General features: G+C 39.8%; 1 pseudogene; it reads right to left on the bottom strand.

Annotated features, from left to right (window-relative positions):
- Nucleotides 1-246: 246 nt before the first annotated feature.
- On the bottom strand, nt 247-699 carry LOC114216620 (small ribosomal subunit protein uS12 pseudogene; annotated as a pseudogene).
- Nucleotides 700-25759: the final 25060 nt, after the last annotated feature.

Genomic DNA, 25759 nt, shown 5'->3' with positions numbered 1-25759 from the left:
GTGTGTCTTTAGATCTGAAGTGAGATCTGAGTCTCTTGTGGGCAGCATATAGATGGGTCTTGTTTTCTCTTTTTAATCTACTCACCCACATTTTCTTTTGATTAGAACATTTAATCCATTTATATTTAAAATAATTATCAATAGGTATGTATTTATTTCCATTTTGTTAATTGTTTTCTCATTATTTTGTAGTTTTCTTTTTTTGTATATGAAAATTTAATATTGTCATGTTTTCACCATCAAAACTTATGATCTTGGTCTTTCCTTCTTGCCTTTGTATAAGGCCAAAAGAGAGACATTGGCTACTTTGACATCCTTAAAGCAAATGCCAGGAATGTCACTGACAGCATGACCTTTGCGACCAAATCCAGCAACCAGAACCTCATCATTTTCCTCAATAAAATTCAAACAACTATGTTGGGTTACAAAGGCTGTGGGTTTTGTTTTTTTTTTTCTTTTCTTTTTTGCCATTCTTGATCAGCTGGACCTGACACACTTCCTGATGGCAGAATTTGGCTGTTTGGCTTCAACCCCTACTTTTTCCAGCACAATTCCCTTCATATGGGAAAAGCTTCCAAAAGGGTTGGTCTTCAGGGCTGTGCTCAAATGGGCTTTCTTGTACTGTTTATCATACCACTTCTGATCTTGTTGGTGGCTACTGAGCTTCCTGGAAGTATGAAGACCATGATACTTGCCCATCCTGCCAGCGTCATGGGCCTGAGCAAAAGAGCTGTAGTTTTTTTCTGTTCCTTTCTTCTTATCTTATCTCTTCCCTTGTGATCTGATGATTTTCTTTAGTGTTATATTTGGATTTCTTTTTCTTTATTTTTTGTGTTTCTATTATAGGTTTTTGGCTTGTGGGTATCATGAGGTTCATATATAACAACCTATGTATTTAGTACTCTTTTAAGTTGGTGGTCACTTAAGTTGGAACACATTATAAAAACACTACTTTTTTATTCCTTATCCACCATGTTTTATGGTTTTGATGTCATATTTTACATCTTTTTATTTTGTGTTGATGTTGTCCTACAGGTCCGTTTAACTATCTTCATTTTTAAAAATTCTTTTTTCTTTTCAATTTGGGTGACTTCTACTACCCTGTCTTCCAGATTGCAGATCCATTATTCTGTATCACTTAATCTGCTGTTTATTTCCTCTAGTGTATTGTTGATTTCTGTTATTGTATCCCATAGCTCTGATCGGTACTTTCTTACATTCTGTCTCTTTATTGAAGTTCTCACTGTGTTCATCCAATCTTCTCCTGAGTTCATAAAGTAAACATCTTTATGACATTTACTTTGAACTCTATTGGGTAGATGGCTTATCTCTGCTTTGTTCAGTTCTTTTCCTGAGGTCTTGTTTTGTTCTTTCACTTGGAACATATTCCTCACTCTCCTATTTTGCCTAACTCTGTTTCTGTATATTAGATAATTCAGCTACATCTACCAGGCTTAAAGAAGTGGCCTTAGGTAGGGATGTCCTGTGGGGGCCCAGAAGTGCAGTTCCCCTGGTCACCAGAACTAGGTGTTCCAGGGGTGTCCTGTGTGTGGCAGGGTCATAACTGCTGCAGGTATAGTGGTGGGTGGGTGGGACTGGCCGAGAGCCAGACTTTGTTATATCTGTTTTTATAGTTATCTGACACCTAAGGTAATTATACTACATTTTTATTTATGTAGTGATAAAAAATTACCTTTAAATTCTCTTGTTTCAGTAAAGTGTGAGAGTTAATTTAAAGAAGATATTAAGTAGATATTAGTGCAGATGGTGCTATTCCAAAGATAGCACATGAATGATTAAAGTTCTGGAAAACTTCACCCACAACATTATTTTCATGAGTTAAACATAATCCATTTTACCAATTTTCTAATATTGAGCTTTTAATTTGTTTTCTATTATAAACAATGTTTCAAAGAATGAACCTCTTATAGCTAAATATTATTCATATCCATGATAATTCTCTTAGTAGAATTCACAGATGTGGAATTGTCAGGTAGAAGGGCAATGGTTATATTATTTTAAAGTTTGAAATTAGTGTTCACTAACCGTTTCTCTAAGTTTTTATTGAGACATGTAGGAGGTTAGTAAAGCAGTATTTATGACCCAGAGGAATACTTTCTTCTTTGTTAATCAAAAGGTTGCCTACTGCGATTGCCTTCAAGTGACTTCCAGGACCACATGACAATTCCTCCCACCCTGGGGAAGCTCCGTGGTAGGGAAAATGCTTGGTTGGAAGATCTAGTTTGTAGCTGATGTTACTCTCTCCACTTAATTAGCTTTGTGATCTTGTGCAAGTCACAACCTCTCTAAGTTAATAATTTTCTCACTCATAAAATTGTACTAAAAATAATACACTGTTTACCTCACTGAGCTGTGAAGATTAAATGAAATGATATATGTGAAAATGGCTTGTAAATGCTAAAACATGATGTAAAATGCTAGTTGTTGGTGTTATAAAAGTGGAATATATGTTCCCCTCTTGAGAGATTTTGCAAGTACACGATTCTGGCTTCACAGATACAAGTCATCTCATGCAATGCAGATAATTTTTTAATGCCATATGGAGACAGTATCTAGAGAAAGTGAATGGTATGAAAGAGAGTAAATTCCAGTGAAAACCTATTTCTCTACTGATTATTCTTTCCCATTCTCTCCTCAACAAACACTAGAAACATGTATGGCATTGCAGCCAAAACTAATCCTGGGTTGGGCATTCTTCCTTATTATCAAATCTCATTGAGAACATCAGTTACTCAGAAGTCCCATTACTTATTAATCTAGAATTGGTCTGGTGGCTCAGAATTTCTGTTTGGGCCAGGACCAAAGTTGGCTATTTCTGGTGCCTATAGATTGTCAGAAAAACTAATGATCTTCCCTGAGACTCTGTCCTCTTCCCATGATACACATTAACTGAATGGTTTCTTGTCATGGGTGGATTCAGGTAAAAATCATCCAACAAGCTGTCTATCAGAGAACAATGATGTTGACAAAATCCAGAGAGTAGAGCCCAGCATGAGTGCAGTGTGTTCAGAAGGACAGAGGGCTAACACTGAGGGCATCTGGGTTTAGATTAAGCTCTGCCACTTAACTACCTGGAATCTGAATTTTCTCATCTGTAAAATAAGGGAGTTAGATTAAAATCTAGTCACTAGGTCTCCAAGGTCTCTGCTCATAGTAAGATTCTATGATTCTATGGCTCAGTTAAGAAATAAAGGGATTAGGGGCACCTGGATGGCTCAGTCAGTTAAGTGGCTGCCTTTGGCTCAGGTCATGATCCCAGGGTCCTAGGATGGAGCCCCGCATTGGGCTCCTTGCTCAGTGGGGAGCCTGCTTCTCCCCCTGCTCATGTGCTCTCTCTCTCTATCTCTGTCAAATAAATAAATAAAAGCTTTGGGGGAAAAAAAGAAGAAATAAAGGGATTAACCTTCCCAAACTCCCATCCTGGGCAAGACAGAAAATGCTGAATCTAGAAGATCTCAGCTGGGCCTTTGGGAGGAGCAAGGATTCTACTCTGTGACATCATAATATCCAGCCCAGGCTCAGCCATGGCTACTGAGTAAAAGGTAACAGAAGGTTCACCTATTGATATATTAGAGGTGGGACGCTACCTGACTGAGCTAGAAGGAATCAGCCAGCCATGCCTCCAGTTCAGGTATGTAACAATTGCTAAGCTTAGAACAGAAATTGCTGGTATCTAAAAAATAGGAGGAGAAGACCATAAGATGAGTGTATCTTCAGGCTTAGGAATAATAGTATAAGCACAGACTATGCACCAGACACTTTACAGTAAAGTGAGCAGAAAAAAGGCCAAAGATAGTCCCACCAGAAAGAGAGCTGAGGTGCATCCTCCCAAAAGCCAGACTTATTTATTGTCATGAAGCCAGATGAGTACATTTCCAAGACTGTTAGCCCCTCACTGTTCTCTCCCCAACCATTGCAAAAATGCAAAAGAAACAGTTACCTCAAGAAGTCAGTGTAAAATTACTTTGTAAAGTAGTTTACATTTATTGCCTGGTAATGTTTATTCTTTTAATAGCTTTTCCCCAAAATGACAGGGAAAAATAACTAAACAGAAAATAAGTTAACTTAAAGAAGTATTTTAGTAGAAGACAGTATAAAAATAAAAACAAAAGTAATAAAAAAAGGAGAAATAAATTTATTAGGGGTTAGCAACCAAGATTAATTCTAAAGTCTGGTTTTGAGATTTCAAGGCTTAAAAGGCAAAAAGGTCATCATCCCCTATAAACAGTGAAAGAGAAGGGCCTTATGGTTCAGAAGTAGGTAAAATAGTTCAGCTGGAACCATTTACAGCTCCTCCCCCTCTAAAGCACTCATGCCAGTGAAATCATCACTGGGGATGTGGACATTTCTGTTTTCTTTACCTTGCCCTGGGGTTTTGGCTTCTAAAGTATTTGTTTCTTCCTGGAGTCTTGGGGCCCTGAGAGGCTCGAGTGACGGGCAAATAGCTGTTCTGTTTACCAGTAGGGCGGAGCATGGGGTGGGTGCCAGGTCCTGACTCATCTCCATTGGCCTCTCTCCGTGTCTCAGCACACTGCGACCCCGGAGCCAAGTACAGGACTGTTCAGGCAGGCACGCTGAGATTTGCCTGCAAGAGCTAAGTTTATGGCCACATTCCCTCAGTAGAAGCAGCAGTCTAGTGTTCTGACAGGTAGGTTAGTTACCCACAGGAGACCCCACCAGCAATAGACAAGGAGAGGGGAGACCCAATCTCTAACCACAGGACACAATTTTAACACTCTTTGGTCTCTATCACATCAGGAATAAATATATCTCAGCAGTAAGACCAACACTGTATACACCATAAAAGTAATAATAACCCAAAACATGTCAGTAAATCCAGAGGTCGAGATAAAAACAAAATGCACTTTCACATTAACTCTAGTATATATCCAACTTCCCTCTAGAGAAGCCACTATAATTTTTACAATTTTGTTATGACCCAACCTCTTAGGTCCTTGCAAATTAAAACTTCATCAGTCCAATTTTTAGAATTCATTCTTAGTCAGTGACAACGAAGTTTAGGTCTAACCTAAAATAATATCCAAAAAACATAGAATGTCCTAACTTGTCCACACATATTTATTGACTATAATGTTTTCTGACCGTTGTGTTAGTCACATACCACAGAATTTTAAGAGTTAGAAGGGAAGTAAGAGATCATCCATTCCAATGTCCTCATTTCCAGGAGAAAAAACCAGCATAGAGAGGTTGTTGTCTTGACTTAGGTCGTTAAGCTAGTGAATGCTAGCTTGGGGAATATAGCTTAAAGCCTCTTACTTTCAGCCTGGTGGCTCCTTCAATATTCTCTGCTCCTAATTCATGCTGAATGAATTTATTGGTTCTTATTTCAGCTATTTTAGAATATCCTAAGAGAGGAAATCTCATTTTACCCCCTTGATGTGGTTATTGGTAAAATCAAGTATTCTATGTAGGTGACACTAATCACCAAAGCTTTCCTAGCCTTTACAACCCAAATAAAATAAGCTTTGGTCAAGGTCAAGAAAAGGCACCCAAGACCCCATAGATAACAATGAAAATAAATCCTGGGCAATCAACAAGTTACTCTGCCTTGAGGCAGGATTAGTAGTAGTTTGCTGAAAAAAAAAAGGCATTTATACCATTAATGGCCTTTTTGCTTTATATAATAAATATGCAAACTTTCTGTGGCCTTGTCTTTTCCAGTTTAGGTAGATTGCTTTGTTTATGTATATGTGTGTGCATACTCTGTGATATATATATGTGTACTCCATAAATGTATGAGTGGAACACTTCATCTGGCAGGTGTGGATATTATACCATCTGTGGTAACTGGCCTACCCTTATTACCTAATATGTCTCCTTTATGAGCCTTTCCTAACTTATCCTGCAAATTAATATTTTATTTGGAATTACCTTGATAACTTAGGAGCTGCCTTAGATTTGTTTGTTTTATGTAGAGCTGTATCTGTCTTGCATCTCTAATTAATCTGTAAGTTTGAGCCTAGGCACTCCCTGGATACAGACACTCAGAGCTTTTTCCAATTCAATTCACTGCAAATATATTAATATCTGTCTAAAGTCGCCAGTTCCAGAGGTCTGATGAATATTTTCTAGGTCACTAGATTGTTTTTTAACCAACTGAAAAATATATGTCCTGTAAGGATCTTCCATATGTTTCTAGCTATCTACACAGATTATCTTTAACAAAAAGAATTATTAAATGATCACTAATAGAAAAGAACATTCCATCATGGCATAGGGTTTAAACAGGACTGTGGTAGTATCTTTCAGCTTCCATATTAATTTCAAAGGCTGTGTAATATATTGAGTAATTTCGTACATACTTAGCACAAAACTATAGGAGAAAGTTGATTATGAAAAGTGGAAGGATAAAAAGAGCTTTAGTTTCAGATTCTTCATTGTGGATTTTGAACTCTCAAATCTCTCCAGTAAAACGGAAACACAGGTATGCCAAGTGAACTTTTGAAGTGTTTTCCATCAAATTACCCAAAAAGATGCATCCTGATAAGTCTTATTTAACAGCCTTGGGGAAAAAAAATAAAAGTAGAGAAAGCTACCTCGCTAGAGATCAAGACATTTGATTCTTTCTGTTGCTGGCACCACCTGGGGTGCCTTGGCATCTGGCCCCACCTGGATCTCTGACATATACAGGACTTTCCTTTATCCCAGTCCAGCCTCCATGCCTATTCTCCTAAGAATTGTGCAATGAGACCTTTGTAACCTGAGGCCTGTGAAGTCTGGAAAGGAATGTGACACAGAGCCCACAGATGTTGCTCCCACCAGGGCAAAGAAGGACCTCTCCTGCTGGTCACCTGGTGCCTGGGGGAATCTCAGAAGGGGAAAGGTATGCTCTAAAAGGAGTGGGAATGGAGCCCTTGGCAAGACTGTGAAGCAATCACTCCAGTGTCTTTTCCCCCTTGTCTTTGCCAACCTCCAGAGTCAGCTTCATGCTGTTCCCAAGAGTCGTCTCAGATCCATTTTTGAACCACTTCCTTTCCTACTCCTAACTGCACTCCCTGTTGAAAGCTATGAGCTGTAGGTCTCATTCTTCCAATGCCCCTGTACATGCTGAAGGGTGATCTTAATGGGGGGTTCCATATTAAATAGTGATGTCGATGGTAGACTGACAGGCACTTCTGGCAAGACAGCTAGAGAGATCTTTGTGATCTGAGGCCTATTGGTACTTACCAGCTAGCAACAAAATCTCTTCTCCCCCCCGCCTCCACATACAACTTCCTCCATCATGACAAGTGCACAATCCGCCCACTGGCAATACTTGGGGTTGTTCCACCTTCATTCCTCTACCCAGGGAATTATGTAATGAGCTGAGTCATGAAGACCCTTCTTTTAAGTTGCCCAAACATCTCAATGGCCACACAAGTGGACCTCTAACTAAAAGGAAGAACTAAAAGGAAGTGAAAAACTTAACCCTCAGTCTTACACTGTTTAGTACAACTAAATATAATTAACTGTAAAGGACAAGTCCTGTATTTTATCAATATTGCTTATAAGCCAAAGGTGGTGCCTGAAAAACAGACCCTTTAGCCAGTTGAGAAGACAACTTACTTGACAATTAGAATACCAGTATTCCTCTCCTCCTTTTAAGCATATTTAGAATGCAAAGTCATTATTATTAGAAGAGGGGGGTAAAGCATTTCTTTTATGTTAGAATAGTTTCCTTTCTATGTTAGGAACTGATACTATCTCACACCTCTAACCAACATATTATCTCTTGATTACTCTGTCCTTTCAAGGTGGTTACTGTCCTTTCTCCTTTCTTCCCCAGTGTCAGTTTCAATCCACTTTGTATTTTTTGAAAACCTAATATATGACAATTAAAAAAACTAAATGTTGGGCATCAATTGAGCTCCTAATAAATTAAGATTTAGTTAAGGAGACAAGATATACACCTGTGAAGAGTTCAAAAGCGAAAAAGGAACTGCATAACTATGTGAAAAATATTTGCACTGTGGACTTCAAAGTGCCCCAGGGGCTGAGGGCAGAGTAGAAGTGAAGTTGTCCTGAGAGTTCAGGTTGCTCATCACAGCAGAACTAGGACTTGAAGAGAAAGAGTAGTGATTAACACAAGCTTGGAGAGAAAAACAATTTTTTAGCGCAAATTTCACCCCGGGCACAATAGGTCTTCTCCTACTCATAGACCTTATCTCTACTTTCCTTGTGCTTTTACAACTCCTTCTCTGCATGCAAGGCAAACAATTCACATGACTTTGTCAGGATATGGAAAACAGGAGTCATGGAAACATGCCACACCAGAAAAGATGAAACCAACCCTAACAGGTGGTTTCCGTGAAAGGCCCTGCATGCTGTACCCTAGGTTGTGTCTGATTTTAATTATGGACCTGGGCTTCCTGACCTTATACCCAGAAGTCGACATGTTCCAAACTTAATTCACTATCTTCCTCCAAAGCTGCTCTCCTTTTGTGATTCCCATCTCAGCCAATGACCTCACCATATTCCCAGTTACTCTGGCTAGCATTGTGAGTCCTCTCTTATTCCTGGATCTCTCTTCCCCTTCACTTGGTCATCAAGCCCAGGAGGTTATCTCCACATCTCTTTCAAATCCATTGCTTCCTGCTAGTTCCGCCTGCTGCTGCCCTGGGGCAGGCTCTCATCCTCTTTCCCTAAGATCATCCAGCTCCCCAACTTCATTCCTCTGCATTCTGTTTTTCACATCTTTCTAAAATAAGTACTGGAGGTTATCATTTGCCAGTTCAAAAACAGTTCAAGTTTTCCCACTGTTTAAAAAATGAAGATCAAACTCTATCTTGGCTTTCAAGGTCTTTTCACCTTCTCTAGCCACTCCCCTCTGCCACCTATTCACTCAGTCCTCTCCACTTTATTCACCAGAGGGACCTCTCTTCTTTCCATTCTCCAGCCTGCCCAGCCCTTTCTTGCATCAATTGTCTTACTCATACAGTTCTCTTCTTCTTCTTCTTTTTAAGATTTATTTGAGAAAGGGGGGGAGGGGCAAAGTGAGAGGGAGATAGAGTCTTAAGCGGACTCTGCACTGAGCACGGAGTCTGACTCAGGGCTTGACCTCACAACCCTAAGATCACAACCCGAGCCAAAACCAAGAGTCAGATGCTTAACCAACTGCACCAACCAGGAGCTCCATACAGCTCCCTTCTGATAGCTGAACTCCTACAGGATTCCTCCTCAAATGGGTAACTTTTTCTTCCTCAATTATTTATGATTTTCTTATGACATTCTTATTTTTATGACCCTTTATGCTGAAGGAGTGAGCCAGGCAGGGTTGGAAGACCGGGGATAAGAGAGTAGAAGAGTTTCTTAAGATAGGAAATAGCATGTGCAAAGACTCAGAGGAAAGAGAATGGTGTTTTCAAGGAACTGAACAGTGTACAGTGGTTAGTGGAAATTGAATCTGAGGAGAGAGCAAGGAATTGGGAAGAGATGGCACTGGAGAAAGAGGAAGAGGCTGGCGCTGCTAAGGAGCTGGGATTTTAGCTTAAGATCCGTGGGCAGTTTTTTTTTTTTAAATAAAGTTTATTTTTTAGTGATCTCTACATCCAACATGGGGCTCGAACTCACAATCCCAACAGGAACAGTTGCATGCTCTTCCAGCTGAGCCAGCCAGGTGCCCCCAGTGGGCAGGTTTAAAGGGTTATAAGCAGGGGAGCTTTAGGATACTATTTGCATGTTTAAAACAATGTAGTGTATGGAGAACAGATGGGGAGTGGAGAAAAACTGGAGAAAGGACTGTCAGGAGGGCACAATAAACCAAGAAGATGATGAGTTTGGTTTAGGGTAGTGACAGTGGGAAAGAGGAAGGCAGTGGACTTCTGGAAGGCCCAGGAATGATACCAGTAGTACTAGGTGCAGTATCACTTCCCACAATGCCCTACTGAGCAGATCGGACTTTATCTTGTAGGAAACGGGAGGCAACAAGGATTTCTTGGCTTAGGTAAATCTACATTTTTGAAAGAGAACATTGAAGGTGGTGTAGAAGATGTCTAGAAGGGGAAGACTTGGTTGCAGTAGGACAGAAAGGCAATGCTGTTGGGGGGTGTATTAAATATTGACAGTGCACAGCTGCTCAAAGCAAGTGGGCCCCTCTTGGTACTGGTGATCCTGCCCCAAGAACAGTTTAATGAAAATAGAGTTTTAATTGAAAAGTTATACATGCATGTAGTAAAAACTTAAACATTATAAAACTTTATGCTATAAAAAACAATTCTCTGTCTCATCCCAGTCCCCAGTCCTTTCCCTCTATGGAACTTGAGACAAATTTCACATACTCTCCAGAAATGTTCTATGCATATACAAACATGTCTAAGTATGTATTATGCATATGCTCTCTCTCTCTCTATTAAAGTTCCCAGGTCACCTAGGTATTCAATAAACCTTGGTGAATAGACATCTGTACCTCTAAGTATTGTTCCTGATAGTCTCTGTACTATTTTTCCCTAAGAATTATTGGGCATTTTATCCTCTATTACTTTTCACAGTATAAATTTTAATTTGACACTGTCCTTTTCTCCAACTCAGATTTTAGATGAAAGTCTTGATTAGAAAACAAGTTTCCTACCTGCCAAGTCACTGATGACCCTCAAAGTCTTCAAGGTGTCCCTTTCAGGGTGTCTACCATCTGGTAGCCAAGGTCATCACCAGAAAACCAAATTGCGTCCTGAGATAGCCGTCTGCTTCCTACATTTTTCTTTCTCAAAGTCATGGCCTGTGCCAGAAAAGATAAAATATCCCCAGGAGCCTTACGTATATTATAATATATAATGTATACATATCTTGATACATACCCACATACATGTTATAATAAGTGCTTGTTTTAGAAGATCAAATCTTCTGAACAGCACACAAATAGTAAGTGTTATTTAGGCCATTATTGGCATTTACCCGTCTCTCAAACATAATTTCAGTCAGCTTTACATATAGACAACATTTCTTGCCAAGTTCTGAAATAACAGAAATAGCAGTCATAAAAACAACTTTTTTTGTATTTAGCACCTACTGTATTAGGGTACTCCAGAGAAACAGAACAAATAGGAGATATCTAGCAATGTTTATATCTGTATCCCTATCTATATCAATGATTTATTATAAGGAATTGGCTCACACAATCATAGAGGCTGACAAGTCCCAAGATCTTCATTTGGCATGCTAGAGACCCACAAGAGCCAATGGTGCAGTTCTAGTCCAAATGCCAGCAGGATAGAGACCCAGGAAATGCCAATGTTCAGTTACAGTCTGAAGGCAGGAAAGAACCAATGTCCCAGGCCAAGGAAAGTCTGGCAGGAGGAAATTTCCTCTTACTCGAAGGAGGGTCAGCCTTTTTGTTTTATTCAAGCCTTCAACTGATTGAATGGGCCCACCCACATAGGGAGAGTAATCTGCTTTACTCAGTCTACAGATTCAAATGTTAATCTCATCCAAAAACACCCTCACAGACACACCCAGAATAATGTTTGACCAGATACCAGGCACTCCATGGCCCAGTCTAGTTGACACATAAAATCAGCCATCACATCTTTTATGTCACCAGCAGGTTTAGTAATTATCTCACTTAATTGCCACAAGGAGCCATGTGGAAAGTAGTGTTATTTCCATTTGCTCAAAAGACATTTATTTAACAAATGTTTGCACATTTTAAAGATGAGGAAACTGAGGTTCAGAGAGTTGAAGTAAGTTGTCTAAGGTGGCAGAGCCACGATTCTAACCTAGGTCTAAATGATTCCATCTGGTACTCTTAACCTGTGTGGTAGCTGCCTCCCAGCACTGTTGCTACATTCCCCACAGGTCTTGAGGTGCCGCACCCTTTGTGATGGGACGTGTCTGAAGGCATTAGCTGTAGGTCCAAATTCAGGGGCAGCAGTGGAAGCCGGGGTTGGGGGGTGGATGGAGTGGGGTGGGGCTCAATTTTTTTTCCCACATGTCTGAATATATCAAATTTAAGTGCAAATTGGAGCTACTGGGAGGGCTCCACTTTCCTTTGCCTTTAAGGTAATCCACAGAACATTAATAGTTGCTCCCCTTTATTGAAAACTACATGCTTGTGCTTTGCATGAATAATTTCATTTAATGTTTGCAATGACCCTGTGTTCTTCCCACCACTCCACTCTTCTGTGGAAGGGGGAGGATGACATGGTCACTGTGGACTGCCAAGTGCAGGGACTGTGAGGTATCCCTCTTAAACCACTGTCTTCAGAGCCACCAAGAGTACCCTACATTGCCTTCAAAGTACCCATGGGCCAGCAAAATCCTGTAACACTCCCTAAAATCTGCCCATAAAAACAGCTTACAACATGCATGAATCAATAATTCTACAGGTGTGTGCTGTCTGCTGATTCACCCATGGAACAGGCCTGGGCTTTCCCTTCATTTGGTTTACTCCTCATGGCCTGACATGTTGCTGCTCCTCACTTTCCATCTCCTCTAGCACTTTTAGGAAACACTGTCCAGTGACAAACTTACTGTAAGTCCCTAAATCAATCTCATTTAAAGGAGACTCCTCTGTCCTCTCTTCCAATAACACTTTCTGGGTTTCTCCCCAGAAGTTCTCTTTGTGGTGACAGCAAAAGCAGTCTTTACGGTGTTGCTGAGTTAGCTTCAGCCACAGCAAACCCCTTGTCTGAGAGAGGAGGAATGGAGAACAGGAAGGCATGTGTCTTACCCAAGTTCACGGTTAGAAGCAAAGGCATCCATCTCCCAGTTCAGTGTTTCTGGTGTACCTCATAGATATCAGTTCTGAGGGGAGTGGGGTTCAGTCCAATACGGTGGAGGGTATCTCCAAGGCAACATGTGAAGGGCAGACATGCAGGTTGTACCAGATGACGGCGGAGGGGCTGTCAGCACTTCTTTTGCATGTCTGCCTCTATGTACAACAATGCACAATGATGTAGGTACAGCATGAACAAATCAAGGTATCGGTAGAAAAACTGGGACAAGGTGGTCCTTTTTTATCAACAGAAGAAAATTCCCTTTGGTTTTCTAGCTTCACTGGAAGGCCCAGGAAAGAGCTGAGATTCTTATCTGTCTGGAATTGGCAGCAAGTGACTCATTATGTCCCCCATTCCCAATGGAAGTGGTTTTGGCTTGTATCATGTGTTTACAGAAAATCAGCTTGTAAGTCTGCATGGATCCACCCATGATCCACCTTTGTAGGCCAACGGGCAAGCATTTGGGCTCCATGGGATGACATTTCTAGATCAGAACCCTGGTCTAGCTCTCTCCATCTCATCACTGGTGTTTCCATAGCTTCTGAACCATATGACAGAAGCTGAGAGTAAATACGCTTGTTTCACCAAAGACTCTGAGAACCCTCTACAGGAAAAACACTAACACAAGGAAACAGTCATTGGTGGTAACAACTCGCAATTCAAGATCTTCCTACTTTTTATTTTTAAACAAAGAATAAATGAAACTTAGGTCCTTTGAGAGCAGTAAAGCAACTGAGAAGGTGGCATATTCTAGAGGTAGATAAAGACTTTGGAAGGTACCCAGAGATGTGGGTGCTCGTCCTGGATGCCAAGGGCTTATTGGTGCCCTTGGACAAATCATCTACTTTACTGCTTGACTTGGGATTCTCGGAATTGGGAGACCTATGTTTCTACCCAGGTTCTGTTAATAATTATCTGATGCTGACATGAACATTCTCTGAGCCTCAGTTTCTTGATTTGTAAAATGGAAATAATAACATATACCCTGCCTACTTGTCCCAGTTGTTGTGTAGGTTAAATGAACCTATGTGAAAATCCTTTGTTAACAATAGAGTGCTCTCTATGTTTTTTCCTGTGATGCAGACATAATGTCTTTTGCTGAAAGTGAAGCAGGAGATTGGAGGAGAGCGGTGGAGCATAGTAAAAAGACTGGGGCCCTCTAGGACACAGAGAAGCATGTGGGACAGGGTTGCAGCTGGGTTTGGAGACCTATGGTGGCAACATCTGCCTCACCAGTGAATGTACAATTGAATACTGGCTGCCAGTCGTGGAAGAAATTAGGGATATCGACAAGGGAATAGTTACAATGGTCATGCCAGAGTCTAAGTTGAACAGGAAAAGGGTTGAAGAAAGGGACATGGCTGATAGATTTGGGGAGTTGGAGGTGTTAGTGAAATGTAAGTGTTGTGTGCACAGAGGAGTTAGCTGGTGAGGTAGGCAATGACGGGCTTGGAGTGTGAGGTTGGAATTCAAGGTTTGAGAGTTGGAGGAAATCCAGGTATCGTAGTAGGGCAAGGAGTCATGAGGGAAAGGGTGCTGGCTGGGAAAACCACATGGGAGCTGAAGGGCACCAAGTCAGTGACAGGACTTGCGGTGGAGAAAGAGCTGAGTGCCAGAGTCCTGAGAGAATATGGGAGGTGTCAGATCTGGGAATGAGTATGGGGGGGACAGGGAACCTATGGATGGTAGACACACCAAGGTAGGGGGCAGAATATGTGGAAGGGCTGGGAGGAAAATGCTGAAGCTATTTCAGGGTAAATGAGGCTCAGAAAACAGAATGACCCAGAGGCATGCTTGATTTAAAATTTGATATGAGTTATATATAAATCAATCATTTTACAATTTGATAATCAAAAGTTGTAGGGGCATCTTGGCCTCCATACGCAAATATTTAAAACAAATTATAATGGATAACTCCTTTTAACCAGTGACATTTTTAAATATAATAGGCCCAGTGGCATGCTGGAGCCAGTTAGTATCAGTGGATGACAGCCACACATTGTTAAATTCTCTGGAATTTTGCAAGCTAGGTGTCATGTTGGTAGCTTGCAACAGGCCTGGAGGGAATAGTTACACCATGAAAATCTGCAAACACTATGAACTAGGGCTTTCTCTCCCCATGAAAATCTGGTTGTTAAGCATTTCTCAAGACACCACTGGAGGCCTAAATACAAACTCCAAATCTGCCCAACTTTATAGTCCTGTTACTGTGGGTTTAACTGCATCACTAACAGAGATATGTCTAAACCCCTGATACATGTGACTGTGATCTTATTTGGAAGTAGGTTCTTTGCAGATGGAATTAAGATATAAGTTAAGATGAGGTCTACTGGAGTAGGATGGTCCCTTAATCCAGTTTGAGTGATGTCTTTATAAGAAGAGGAGACACAGAGACAGACACATGGAAAGAACACCATGTTAAGATGCAGACCCAGGGAAGAATGCCATGGCTATAGAAGCAGAGATTGAGGTACCTCAAGGATTGCCTACAACTCCAGAAGCTAAGAGGAAGTTGTGACCCAGATTCTCCCTCAGAGCTGCCAAAATGAACCACACCTGCCAACACCTTGATTTCAGATTTCTAGCCTCCAGAACTGTGAGAAAATATACTTTTGTTGTTCTAAGTCACCTAGTTTATGCTACCTTGTTACAGCAGTGCTTGGAAACGGATATATCTGTTATGCTATCAAGTTTGGGCACAAAGCAAGCGGAAGTTTCCCAGTGTGAACCACAAAGGGAAGGTCCCTGGTCCCTGTGCCCTGGCTCCCAGGGGGATCCTCCCCTTCTAACTCCTCCAGCATGTATTTTCTGTACCATCATCTGGTCCTTATTGTTAGCTGCCTTGTATCGTGGATTATGCTTTTAAGTGTAGACATGTTGCTGCCTCCTCTTCTAGGTGGTAACCAGAGGTTGTAGACTCATGCCTTGTGGATCAAAGTTGCTAAATGTGATGCTGGGGGAACCATTTCTGGAATGTGTGTCTGCCTTTAAATAAAAACACCCCATCCTGCTGGCCAAGGAAAACCTGACTAAGATCTGCCATCTGGGGACTTCCGCAATGTGCCCAAGGGAGAGGGAATGTCTCTTGGCTTTTGCCTTCCCCCAATAGCAGCTGGTAGGCATTTATTCACTGTGAATTTGCTGCCTGGACCTCTTGCGTCTTCTGTCCTGGCCCAGCGAATGAGTAGATGTGTCTGAGACCTCAGAAGTTCAACAACTGCCCCAAAGTTTCTGCCTTCAGACAGAAGCTTCAACAAAAACTTTTTGTAAGGTTATGGTTCAAATCCCCCAACTGACTACTTGACACTATTGCAAAACTTCAGCCTCAGAAGAATGCAGTAAAAGGGTGGTGCCCCTCTAGACATGGCTTGCTCCACCCTGATGTTCCATGAGTGTTTTTCTCATAATTCTTGGAATCTCAGGTGGCTGAGGGAGAGGCCTCAGGGATACGGAAAATCAAGGGTGATTTGGGGTGAGGAATCTTTCAAAGTTGAAACTCCTTGTTTACAGTCCATTTCTTTTTGAACACCAGAGGGCGATACATCTACACTGAATAGCCAGTCTGCCTTGCTTCAGGACTGAAATCCTGGGAACTAATGACATTTTTTTTTTTTTTAATGTGAGAACAAATGCTGAACTGAGTATTTGTTCATTTGACTATTTTGCTTAGACCTCTGATAAAGTCACAGAGAAGGCTTTTGAGCTGATTACTGGATGTCCAAACCCTGGGACCTGGGGCAGGAAGATCCTCCGAAGGGTGCTGGGCAGGGTTGCTGCTTCCCTTGCGGACAAGCACTTGTTGCTCACACTCTCACTCCATCCAGAGATTGTCTAGTTCTGGTCAGTTTTGTGGGAGGATTTAGACTGTGTCGTAGGTAAGAGCTACCTTGTATAGAGACCCAGTTTGTCACCTCTGGGCTAGTCATTTTAAACTGGTTCCATGGGATTGCTCTACTTAGTATCTGGAGGTGAGGTCTGGCCCTGAGGGAATGGAGAAGACAGAGAGGAGAAGATGCTGTGAGGAGGATCGAGGGGATGCAGAGATCCTAACAGTTATTACCCAGACAGTAGTAGGGCTCTGCTGATGGTGACCACTGACCAGTCTGTGTCTGTGGTCTTATACCAGCTCCTACCAGTGCCCTCTGATAGTGAGGACATCCAGCAGAATGTTCATGGTTTCTGGAGCAACACAGAAAACTGTACAGGGCATTGAAGAGTCTGGAAGGAGCAGGACTAGAGAGCAGTTGGGGAGGCTTGGGAGGCTTGCCCATGGGAGTGGTGGTGAGGGTCCTGGGAAAGAGTGACTGGGTCAACATCTAGAGAAGGGCTTGTCTCTGGAGCTCTGAGGTCTGAAAGGAGAGCCCAATTTGGACAGGTGCCAGCCTAGGTGGCAGGAGGGAAGAAACACCACATCAGTGCTCATCTAACCTTGCATGTCTGGAAGCCATGAATGTGTGTATGCAACTGTAGAAAAATCTGCACCCAATTAATGACTCATTCAGAAAGGGATTTGTCCACTTTCACCCCTTGGGAGAGGCTAAGCTTTAGTCATTCATTTCTGATCACCTTCCAATGGCACTCAGCAGAGACCAAGACTGTTCCTTAGCAATGGCATGTTTTGTCTGGTATGTTGTCAATAGCAAAGTAGCATTTACTATATAAGATACAAGAAGGTCTTATAGACCAAAAGTTGTGATAAGGGGTTGGCTGCAATTTAGTGGGCCAGCTGAAAGAGAAAACCTTGACAAAATGAGGGAAGAATGTATATCTAAAATAGAAGGCACAAGGTAATTGTCATTATTCAGATGAATAAGATGAAATGTACCAATAAGAAGATCCACTTTGGACACTAGAAATTGGTGCAAAAATCTTGGTGCAGTGGACCCAGAAGTCACAGAGGACTGCTCTGCTTCCCAGGCCTGTGACCACCGCAGGGACTGTTTGGCCATGTGCACCGATAAGAAAAGTATCTCTTTGTCATTTACAATTATATTGTTCAATACAGCCTTTTTACTTAAGGATATAAAACAACAGAATTTGGAAGCAGGGCACTGAGATTTCACTTCAGTTCCAGCTTTTTGCCCCTCATCATTGATGTTCATGCTTGGGGAAGTCACATGACCACACTTAGCCTGTTATCTCTTTCTAAAAATGAGCATTGAGTATCAAATAATGTAATGACCAGTGAAAATACTTAGGAAATTACCAAGGATATAAGTGCAGTTACTGGTCTCTAGAGGGCGTCCTTAGCAATTCCTTCTCTCAAATATATGTCTGTTCCCTGGGCTGGGTGAGGCTTCACTTGAAAGGCGGCTTCATTAGAGTTAAGATAAAGATATATCTTAAGGTCAGTACTATTATTAAAATACCACTTAAATGCTAAACAAATAGGAATGAAAACTATTTTGCTTTCCAAGTACTGTTTTCATAGGCTGTTTAGCTACATTCAGATGACAATTTACAGAACAATCACTTTGTATTGAAAACCCTGTTGAAAAGGACTTTTGCCTTGAGCAAAAATTTTTGCATTCTACCTTTTTTAGCTAATTAACATAAGAAACATCAGGGATCTAGAAGGGAGGGGGATGGGGGGATGGGTTAGCCTGGTGATGGGTATTAAAGAGGGCACCGTACTGAATGGAGCACTGGGTGTTATATGCAAACAATGAATTATGGAACACTACATCAAACACTAATGATGTAATGTATGGTGATTAACATAATAAAATTTAAAACAACAACAACAACAAAAACAAAAACAGAAACCTACCAAAAAAAAAAATCTATCAGGGAACAAGTATTAGTAAGAACAAGGATCAAGGGTCTGCTTACAGACATTTTGTCAAAGAAACACTTCTGTTGGACCTGAAGCCTCCTTGGTTATTACAGAAATGGCTTACTGTAAGTAAGTGACAAGGTGTTTAAATTTCACACTGTGAAATACATATTGCATTTCCTGATCAGGGGACAAGACTTGGTCAGTTTTTTTTTTTCAGTAACACAGGTCTCAGATTCAGAGCTTTATTTAACTAGATACTGTCCTTGACACCGAACTACAGGGTAGACCTCATTAATGAATGTGCTCATGGTAGTTCCTTGTTTGTCATTATTCCAAAAATTTTTTTTTCTTGAGCTTTAACACATACACCATCTGACTCAGTCACAGATTGATAAGCAAGGGAATATCGCAGGCAGGAGTCCCCTGCAATTAGACTGTAAGTGTCTGAAACAAAACTCTGAAGTGAGAGAGAGCTTAGACTGTGGAACAGCCAACCAGTTTCAAAGCCTGGGTCTACTGCTTACTAGTTGGCGATCTTGGACAATTCATTTAACCTCTCCTCTCTAAAATAATTCTACACTCCTCGGTAAAATAAGGATATGAAAGTACCACCTTATACTTTTGTAGGATTTCAATGAGATAATCTAGTTAATGTGTTAGTTACTACCATCATCATCACCATCACCACTGCCTCTGAACCTCACAACCTCCACTATAGTGCTCTGCACTGTGTGACAACTGGGGAGCAATTTCCCTTTGTTGTACAACTGACTCTACCTACTGATGAATTATAGATTTCAGATGAAATCTACCAGGATTGCCCATTCAAATTCTTAAAGCACTTCCAGTGTATTCTGTTCTTATTTTAGGGGGCAGGAAGAGAGTAACTTCTTAACAATTGCCCAAACCCCAACCCTAGAAGACAATCATTAGATCTATGTTTATAAAAGTTCCTGGCATAATCTTGCCCACACTGTACTGGACTTTGATAAAAGGTCTGAGAAATAGAAAGGTTTATATTTCATTACTGTTTTACAGAGAAGACAGGCTTATAGTGACTTGCCCAAAGTCTAAGAAACAGGAATGTTGTTTTTGGATAGTCTTTCTTAAGTTAAATTATGCAAAGTCAAATTCTGTTTTGTGTTTAATAACACAGATACAGTTATCTTTAGTAAATGTTTTCTTAGGAAACCCAGGCAACAAAAAATTCCTCCACAGAGCTGCTTGGTTGGCAGACTGTTTCTATGTTACTTAACTGAGGAGTCTCTGTCCATAAGATCTGGTGAATAAGTGAAGTTATGAACAGTGGCTCTCAACCTGGGCAGCTATTTAGAACCACCTAGAGCCCTAAAAAATGCCTGAGCTTAGCCCCACTCTGAGATTTTACTTCAGGATAACTCAGAGATTTTGCTTTGGGATAATCTGGTAGGGCCTAGGCATCAGAATTCTTAAAATCTTTCTAAGCAATTCTAGAAAGAGTTCCCATTTAGTTCTTCCTCTTTAGCCTTCTATGAGTCTATGTTCTCATGCTTTCTACATATATATAGATTTAGCACATTAAAATGCCATCCCCTTTGTAACTTCTCTTTAAAAGGGACATTTTTTAACTTTGGAAAATTATGAAACATGATAGGAATTAAACAATTTGTTCTTCTAAAACATATATAAACACTTGATTTTACAAAAGAAATGCCAGGATTGTTCTGTAGTTATGTCTGAGATACCACTGGTGTGGTAGCCAATGGCCTCTTCATTTTACACAATCAAGCCATCACCTGTCTTTTTCCTTTCTAAATTCACTTAACAGAATGGAGCTTGCCCAAAAGACTCTTCCCATTGAAATTTACAGAATGGTAGCCTGAATTCCAAACATTGTAATAATAACACAATGTAGAGAGGTAATAAAAATAGTAAAACGATACTGATAATACTGAATAGGATTTGTTGGTGCTATATGTCCTTGCACATTGCATGTTCAAAAATGAATGATAGCTGCACTTGCCAAGATATGAAATTTAAATGAGACTGTTTAGTCTAATTTTCATGACTGATAGATTATTTTGGTTGAATATCCAAATTCATCTGGTACCTGCTACAGATTCTGTGCTGATGTACTAGTCATTTCTTATAATAACCCTAACCCTATGCAGTAATAGAGACGGGTACATAAAAGGTCTCTAGGAGCACCTAAGGGAATGGTGAAGACTTCATAAATACAAAACACAGGGAAAACTGGCATGTAAACTACTCCCTCCTCACCACATACGATTCTCTCTCCAATTTTCTACCTCCCAGAGAGGCCACTTTTGTTCAATCTTGGAATATCTTCTAAGCTCTCCTCTTTAAACTTGAATGATTCAATTGGCAATGCTTTTTTTTTTTAAACTTTTTATTGTTATGTTAATCACCATACATTACATCATTAGTTCTTGATGTAGTGTTCCATGATTCATTGTTTGTGCATAACACCCAGTGCTCCACACAGAACGTGCCCTCCTTAATACCCATCACCAGGTTAACCCATCCCCCTACCTCCTCCCCTCTAGAACCCTCAGTTTGTTTTTCAGAGTCCATAGTCTCTCATGGTTCGTCTCCCTCTCCGACTTACTCCCCTTCATTCTTCCCCTCTTGCTATCTTCTTCTTTTTCTTTTTTCTTAACATATCTTGCATTATTTGTTTCAGAAGTACAGATCTGTGATTCAACAGTCTTGCACAATTCACAGCGCTCACCATAGCACATACCCTACCCAATGTCTATCACCCAGCCACCCCATCCCTCCCACCCCCCACCACTCAGCAACACTCAGTTTGTTTCCTGAGATTAAGAATTCCTCATATCAGTGAGGTCATATGATACATGTCTTTCTCTGATTGACTTATTTCACTCAGCATAACACCCTCCAGTTCCATCCACATCGTTCCAAATGGAAAGATCCCATTCCTTTTGATGGCTGCATAATATTCCATTGTGTATATATACCACATCTTCTTTATCCATTCATCTGTCGATGGACATCTTGGCTCTTTCCACAGTTTGGCTATTGTGGACATTGCTGCTATAAACATTGGGGTGCACGTACCCCTTCGGATCCCTACATTTGTATCTTTGGGGTAAATACCCAGTAGTGCAATTGCTGGATCCAATTGGCAATGCTTTTACAATACACTTAGTGCATTGTGCATTGAGGAATTGTGTGCTTGCCATGACTTATTTCCTTTTACAAACATCACTTGAAATTCACTGCTTCTAGAAAGTCTCACCTGGTTAAGTGGAATGTGATCCCATTAATCTCTGGCTATATCTTTAGATGATATATCAGAAGCCATATATGCATAGGCATGTGCTGATATCCTATGTATGAGAGCACACATCTGCATATTTCTTTTATTTCTCCAATTTAAGCCCCCCAGGACAGGTATGTTCAATGGAAAATATTCTAACTGCTTAGAATACATTTTGCTTCTACTAGCAACCCTTCATCTAGTTCTTTTCAGACGTCTGCTTGGTTATTTTTGTTCAGGAAAGCTTTGCCTGAGCTCTGTTACACTGATATACATGGTCTTGTAACATCTCTCCAAAGTCTCATTTATATACTTCTTTGAGTGATCATTTGATTAATACCTGCCTTTCTTGGTAGGTTGCAACTCTGTGACCACAAACCCAGAGTTTACATTTGATTTTGTTTACCAGTATATTTCTAGCATTTAGCCCAGTGCCTGGACCTAGTAGGTGACTAATTGCTGACTGACTGAATAAGAAACTGTGCTTTCTCTTTGAAACACAGATACAGTTCTACTTCCACATAGGAGTTTTGAAATACTTAAACAATTTTCGAACTCATGACTTATGCAATACATTAAAAGATTAAAAAGTAATGATTACGAAGACTTAAGAAGTGGTTCATTATATAAAAATAAGGAATTTTACTAAAAATATTAAACTGAATTTGAAACAGAAGCTGTAATTTTTAAAAACAGTCACCCATAATTTCATATTATTATAGCAACTATTTTCATTTCATCAAAGGATGTTGCCCTTAAGCGAATATTATTTTCATTCTAAATGTCTTTAGCTCCCCTCCCCCACCCACTTCTCTGCATGATGTTAGGCTGCTTCCTAAACTCTGGCTAGAAATCAGGATCTGTGGGAAATAGCTTTGTATTCCTTTGCATCTAAAAAAAACCCCAATGCTATCTAGAGACAAGATTGCTCTGAGAGGCTCACACAAAATAACCCTAGCTTGCTACCCGTTGTGCTAAGCAGCACACCCTAAATTCTGCCTTCAGCCTCAGGAACCAGACGCCATTGTGCCAAATTCAGAGTAACACCTATCTCATTGGATTTAAGACTTTTTCAGTTATCTTACTCAAGATCATAAGAATTGTCCTTTCATGTAACTTTTTGTTGCATATGAAAGTTAGGACATTTTCTTTTTAAAGATTTTATTTATTTGAGAGAGAGAGAGAGAGAGCACATGAGAGAGGGGAGGGTCGAGGGAGAAGCAGACTCCCCGCCAAGCCGGGAACCCAATGTTGGACTCAATCCCAGGGTTCCAGGATCATGACCTGAGCTGAAGGCAATCGCTTAACCAACTGAGCCACCCAGGCATCCTAGGACATTGTTTTAACCAGAGGTTCCTTCATTCTTAAAACCACTGCATTTACTACCATGACTCAGTGCCTCTTGACCAAGATTCAAGTAAAATGTTCAGATATGAAAATTAATTAATGATTAATTAATTAATGATTAATGTAATGAGCAATTAAAGTCTCCTCCTTATTAATGTTACATGGTCTTTCCAGTGTTTTTTTAATTGTTCAAGTATCATTGTCATACAACGTTATATTAGTTTCAGATGTACAACATAACAAATTAACAATTATATACATTATGAAATGGTCATCATGGTAAGTGTAGTTATCATCTGTCACCATAGATGTCATTACAATATTATTGACTATATTTCCTATGCTATAATTTTCATCCTGTGACTTATTTTACAATTGGAAGTTTGTACCCTTTAATCCCCTTTACCTATTTCACTGAACTCCCCACCCCCTTGGCAACCATCAGTTTGTTCTTTGTATTTATGAGTCTGTTTTAGTTTTGTTTTTTAGATTCCACATATAAGTGAAATCATATGGTATTTGTCTTTCTCTGACTTATTTCACTTAACATAATACCCTTTAGGTCCATCTATGTTGTCATGAATGGCAAGATTTCATTACTTTTTTATGGCTGAGTAATATTCCATTCATATCTTCCTTATCCATTCATCTACTGATGAACACTTAAGTTGCTTCCATATCTTGGTTATTGTAAATAATGCTGCAGTAAACATGGGGTGCATCTTTTTGAATTAGTGTTTTCATTTTCTTTGAGTAAATACCCAGAAGTAGAATAACTAGATTGTATAGTACTTCTAGTTTTAATTTTTTGAGGAAACTGTATTGTTTTCCATAGTGACTGTATCAATTTACATTCCCACCAACAGTGCACATGGGTTCCCTTCTTTCTACATCCTCATCAACACTTTATTTCTGCATATTCTCTTAATTGGCAGTTCTGATGGAAACCTGGAGGCAGTTCCATAGTAGCATTTGGTTGATCCAAGCACCAGTTGACTAATGATCAACAGTAAATGTAGCATATATTTTGGTATCACCTGGTGCCTTGTAATGGCAACCTTTACTGTCATGCATGTTTTATTCTCTCTTTGTTATGTTTTCCAGAGGGATAACGAATTGGCTGATAGAGTAACAAATGAAAAGTAATCTGACTCCACTGACCTGCTTACCCTGGATCAGAACAATGGAAAGGAGTAGCCTTTTGCTTTGAAACAGTGGAACAGGTAGGGAATTGCTCCTTTCATTGTTGCCTTCCTTTATTTCTTTGCACATTTATTTCTAGACCAGTTAAAAACAGCAAATTGCTCCTGTTTTGAGAACACTGAATTGGAGTTATAGGAACAGGTACTGTGGGTTATTTGTAACATTTACAAGTTTTCCCATCTTCAAGTTGCTATTTATATAAGTGCCAAAGTAATGAGTAATTATGCTAGGGAGAATTATTACTTTTAAACATAGGATTAGCTTTTGGATGTGTGCTTAGCTTTAAGATACAATGTTATTTGGATAAGGAAATTTTGCTTCACTAAATAGATTTCAATGGAGGAATCACAGAAGTAATAAAATGGTAAAGCATGTTGGTTTCCCCAATGACAGCCATTGAAAGTGTTTTTGCTGTGTTTAATGATCTAATTTCCCTCGCCCACATTCATTTTCTGAGTCTTGAAGAAAACCTTACAAGAACGGTATAGTTTGATGTTTTTCATTTTTGAGAATTCACATAATAGAAATAGGTAGTCTTTTTTTTTTTTTTTGCTTTGAAAGGAACATTTTATGTCAAGATGAAAAATTTAAGTATTTGTAAGACTCCTGGAATTAGAATCTTTAAATAAGTGTTTATTTTGAATTGGATGTCCATCATCATCGGGCTGCTGAAACTTCTTTCAATTATATCTGTTACCAAAAGACAGGTGAGCTATAGATGTTTTAGTAGTGACTGTATAGTTGTCAGTGCTTTAAGAAATGATATTAATGACATTGTAATGTACCAAAAAGTAATTTATGTTCAGAAGATTAAGTATCCTATACTGGATGATCAAAATTAAATTACTAATAATTTTGCATGACAACATTTTTTTTCTCCATTGGATGGCTTATAGATGAGGGACTATGAATAAATAATAAAGACTTGAATTTTACATAGGAATATTAGAATTCAAAAGGCTACAGAAAAAGAATTCATAAAGATTATATTTTATATAAGGAATTAAAAAAGAGTATGGCTCCATTATTTAGTATTTAGTTTAAGGTTATTTAAGGAGAGTTTTTAGAAGGCATTTTGACTATTACTCTGTAATTAGTATGTTCTCAGGGCACATATCTATTTTTATATACTAAAATGACTAAAAATTTCAATGTATTACACCATTGAATTTGAAACTAAATGTCATCTACATCAATAATGTATGAAGAGTCAGGTTTCTTTTATCAGTAAGGAGGACAGAAAAGGAAGCACATTGTTGGTGTTTGATGTATAGAGAGCAATTCTACAGTTTTCTGGTCCCTTTATGTTTCAGTCTGTAGAATCAGCCAACAACTAACCACACTGACCAACTATTGACCAACTATCTTTATCTTGTGTTCCAATGGTGATATAAAAGGGCTTTTTTTTTTTTTTTG

This window comes from Eumetopias jubatus, unplaced genomic scaffold (genome assembly GCF_037043125.1).
Source record: "Eumetopias jubatus isolate StellerSeaLion01/CBP00866 unplaced genomic scaffold, mEumJub1_p1.0 scaffold_4, whole genome shotgun sequence".
Taxonomy (NCBI): Eukaryota; Metazoa; Chordata; class Mammalia; order Carnivora; family Otariidae; genus Eumetopias; species Eumetopias jubatus.
The sequence above is the reverse complement of the archived record's forward strand: the minus strand, read 5'-3'. Positions and strand labels throughout refer to the sequence as shown.